A 4,856-nucleotide genomic window follows, 5' to 3' on the forward strand; every position below is an offset into this window, starting at 1 on the left:
GAATATGGCCCCGGGTTCCGGCATCTCGGCCTATTTCATCTCATGCCTCCGTATCTCCTTGGTGGCACCAGTTGACGACAAATGTGCTTCACTTCCAGCCTTCTGGCACATGCCCCCTTGCCTCCTGAGTGGTGGTGCCTTTCGCATGGCGGCATCCCTACAGCGCTAGGTGAAGGACCGGAGGCTGACCTGGCACCTGCGGATGGTCCTGAGTGCAAGACGCTACAGCAGCTCTATCTCCACACCCCTGGGGCTGGGAGGAAAGGATCGCAGACCTGGCTTCTGGGGGCGGCCCTCAGCATGACCACACTGTGTTGGGCGACTGCCTCAGCCGGTCCAAGGTGCAAGAAGCCATGGCGGCCGTATCTCCTCTCCCTGGGCGCTCTGAGGATGGGATCCCGGATCTGGCTTCCCTGGATGGACCTCTGCCATCTCTCAGGAACCACGCACCTGCCACCGAGTCGCCCCTCCAGGATCGACCCTTAAGCCCGAGTATGCAGTCCTCAGACCCCTCCGCACAAGCACGGGTTCCGGCTGGCTGGACAGAGGCATCAGAGGGTGCGGAGCGAGGGGTGTGACTGTGGATCTCTTGCTGCATGGGTGGCCTTGCCGCTGGGTCACCCCACTGGGAATGACCTTTAAGCCCAAATATGCAATCCTCCGCCCGTTCCATGCCCACAGGGGTTCCAGCTATCTGGACGGAGGTGACGGAGGGTGCAGAGTGAGGAGCATGACCGGGGTCCTCTTCCCACAAGGGATGCCCCACTGCCGGTTTGCACACAAACCCCACTCCTTCTATCCTCCTGCTGAACCCTGCACCCACTGCCAAGGAGCAAAGTCCCGCCAACGATCTGGATGTTAGGGGAGGGGGTGGTACGCAGGGTGGGCCAGGCGAGGACGGGTCCCCCTCCCTGCGAGGGAGTGGAGCCCATCCCCTCACCTGCGACAAAAGCTTGGCTTGAGGGCTGACTTTCAATAGATCACAGCTTTTTGCTGCTCTGTTATGTACGAAACCTCTGACCCAGAATTAGGTCATCTACGAATGATTTAGCACCCGGTTCCCCACAAACATGCACTGCACTGCTGGAGAGAGGTGGCCCCCTTCCATCCTTGCTCCGACCCAGTGACAAATGGTGTTTCTCGCCGACCTTGCGGACGGCTATCCCTGGCCAACCGGAGATCTGCGGTGCTGTGGTATCGTTATGTTTAGGTGGAATTCTGACTTAGAGGCTTTCAGTCATAATCCCACAGATGGTAGCTTCGCACCATTGGCTCCTCAGCCAAGCACATACACCAAATGTCTGAACCTGTGGTTCCTCTCGTACTGAGAAGGATTACTATCGTAACAAAACATCATCAATAGCGTAAAACTAACCTGTCTCACGATGGTCTAAACTCGGCTCACGTTCCCTTTTAGTGGGTGAACAGTCCAACGCTTGGTGAATTCTGCTTCACAGTGATAGGAAGAGCTGACATCAAAGGATCAGAAAGCGATGTCGCAATGAATGCTTGGCTGCCACAAGCCAGTTATCCCTGTAACTTTTCTGACACCTCCTGCTTAAAACCCAAAAAGCCAGAAGGATTGTGAGGCCCCGCTTTCACAGTCTGTATTCATACTGAAATTCAAGATCAAGCAAGCTTTTGTCCTTCTGCTGTATGGTTGGTTTCTATCCTCCCTGAGCTCGCCTTAGGACACCTGCATTACTCTTTGACAGGTGTACTGCCCCAGTCAAACTCCCTACCTGATACTGTCCCGGGAGCAGGTCGCACCCAGGCGCTAGGAGCCAGAAGCGAGAGCCCCGGTGGGGCTTGCCTCACCGGGTAAGTGAAAAAATGATATTTCACCAACGGCCGAGGCCTCAAACTTATTCTACACCTCTCATGTCTCTTCACAGTACCAGACTAGAGTCAAGCTCAACAGGGTCTTCTTTCCACCGCTGATTCTGCCAAGCCTGTTCCCTTGGCTGTGGTTTGACTAGATAGTAGATAGGGACAGTGGGAATCTCATTCATCCATTTATGCACGTCACTGATCAGATGAGGCATTTGGCTACCTTAAGAGAGTCATAGTTACTCCTGCCATTTACTCGCACTTCATTGAATTTCTTCACTTTGACATTCAGAGCACTGGGCATAAATCACAGTGCGTCAACACCAGTCTCGGGCCTTCGTGATGCTTTGTTTTAATTAAACAGTCAGATTCCCCCAGTCCGCACCAGTTCTAAGTCAGCTGCTAGCTGCCAGACTATGCGGGACACAGCCGTCACAGCTGGGGTGATCCACAGGAAGGGCTCGGCACCCATCCAGAGTTGCCGCCACTGTCCCCCCAGCCCCCCTGGAAGGGGGAGTGCGGTGAGGGGGCAATGCCTCATCCAGCCCTGTTTCACGCCCAAGTCCGACCGACCCAGCCCTTTGAGCCAGTCCTTATCCAGAAGTCCAACTTCCCTTGCCTACATTGTTCTAACTTGCCAGAGGCTGTCCACCTTGGAGACATGCTGCAGATATGGGTACGGCCTGATGCGAGACTTACACCCTCTCCACCAGATTTTCAAGGGCCGATGAGAGCTCACCTTGCGCCACCAGAACCACAATGCTTTCCAAGACGCGGGCCCCTCTTTTGGGGCGAACCCATTCCAGGGCACCCTGCCCTTTACAAAGAAAATAACTCTCCCAGGTGCCCCTGCTGGCTCCAGGATCATTTGCATCACCGCACTGGACGCAGTGAGGTGCCGGTCTCTACCTCTCTGGATTCGAGGATCTGAACCCAACTTCCTTTCGAAAGGCTGAAGGCGACAGTGACAATCGCTTGTCCCTTCAGAATGGCGCTTGTCTATCTCTCAGGACCAACTGACCCATGTTCAATTGCTTCACATGGAACCCTTCTCCACTTCAGCCTTCAAAGCTTTCGTTTGAATATTTGCTACTACCAGCAAGATCTGCACCCATGGCGGCCCTCCTACTCATCATGGTGTAGCCCCCTCGGTTCCCAGCGACGGGTATGGGCCCGATGCCCCAGCGTCATACATTTTCAGGGCTAGTTGATTCGGCAGGTGAGTTGTTACACACTCCTTAGCGGATTCCGACTTCCATGGCCATCGGCCTGCTGTCTATATCAACCAACACCTTTTCTGGGGTCTGATGAATGTCGGCATTGGGCGCCTTAAACCGGCCTATGGTTTATCCCACAACACCAGTTCTGCTTACCAAAAGTGGCCCACTGGGCGGTTGCATTCCATGCCCAGCTCCAAGCCAGCGAGTCGGGCTTTTTACCATTTAAAGTTTGAGAATAGGTTGAGATCATTTCGGCCCCAAGACCTCTAATCATTCACTTTACCAGATAAAACTGCATCCGCAAGCACTAGCTATCCTGAGGGAAACATCGGAGGGAACCAGCTACTAGATGGTTCAATTTAGTCTTTCGCCCCTATACCCAGGTCAGATGGCCGATTTGCATGTCAGGACCACTATGGACTGCCACCAGAGTTTCCTCTGGCTTCACCCTGCCCAGGAATACTTCATCATCTTTCGGGTCCCACCAGGTATGCTCACACTCCACCTCCCCGACGGGACGGGTGAGAAGGGCCGGCGGTGCGCCCCCCTGTGTAGGGTGGGGGGATCCCACCTCAGCCAGCGTGCACCAGCCCTCACTTTCATTACACCATGGGGTCTCCTGGCCACCTTCAGACTCTCACACTTGTTAGACTCCATGGTCATTGTTTCAAGACTGGACGGGTGGGTCACCGACATTGCCGCGGACTCCGGGCACCCAAGGGGAGCCCGCTGGTAGGACACAGTTGGGCTGCACTGAGGGCAGTCTGGCCCAGTCGACAGTCCCACTGGGAGCCGGGGGCCCCTGGCCCCTGCTATGAGGGTGGGGTGGGTGCAGCTGTGGTCATCTCCCACAACCCCAGGGCACAGTGAGGGCCGATGCCATGGGCTGTAACACTTCCCTCTGGGGAAGGGAGCCACCTTTCTGGCTGACCTGGAGCCAGTCGCGGTACACCACCGTGGAGGAAGTGTGCCCGATGGCAGCTGGTGCACCCGGGGAGGGTCTCCTGAGTCCACCTCACCCAAGTGGCTGTCGCGGCTGCCGAGTTGAAGCCTCCAGGTGGACAGCACGGACTCCACCCATTTACCTCTGAATGGTTTCACACCCTCTTTAACTCTCTATTCAAAGTTCTTTACAACTTTCCCCTTATGGTACTTCTCATGCCAGTGTGTAGCCTTAGATGGAGTTTACCACCCGCTTTGGGCTGCATTCACAAACAACCCGACTCCAGGAAGACTTGATTCCGATGCACCCGGGGCCTCAAAGTGCATTCAAAGTGTCGATGATCAATGTGTCCTGCAAGTCACATTAGTTCTCGCAGCTAGCTGTGTTCTTCATTGACGCTCGTGCCGAGTGATCCACAGCTCAGAGGCGTACAGTTCTCATTCACTGGGGGCACCATTGCCTGCGTGGCATTGCACCTCGAGAAGAGCACTTGCAGTTTCCCAGGGTGTTGTCATGGCCACCCAGACTGGGGTTACTGGCCCCGCACCTCAAGACAGCAGGGAGTCCCATGGCGGCTGTAATGCGGCCGCACTGCCAACCTTCCGGGTCTTTGAACTGATGCCCTGCATGGAGAAAGGTATCCTCCACAGGTACCCATGACTGACATCGAGGGGAGAGGACTCTGGTGTGCCCTTCCCGGGGTGGCCCCACACAGCCAGAGGGAAGGTCACTGCCACCCAGCAGGATGGCACCCTTTCCCTCCCCCTTACCTCATGGGGAGCGACCACATCTGGGGCACACTGCAGACCTCACCACTGGGCTGGGTGCACCCTCTGCCACCATCCCATTGGAGCAGCAGAAGA

General features: G+C 55.8%; 1 pseudogene; it reads right to left on the reverse strand.

Moving 5' to 3' along the window:
* Window positions 1-945: 945 nt before the first annotated feature.
* Window positions 946-4,399, reverse strand: LOC122793875 (annotated as a pseudogene).
* Window positions 4,400-4,856: the final 457 nt, after the last annotated feature.

Source organism: Protopterus annectens, chromosome 2.part0 (genome assembly GCF_019279795.1).
Source record: "Protopterus annectens isolate FY-2018-M chromosome 2.part0, PAN1.0, whole genome shotgun sequence".
NCBI classification, from domain to species: Eukaryota; Metazoa; Chordata; order Ceratodontiformes; family Protopteridae; genus Protopterus; species Protopterus annectens.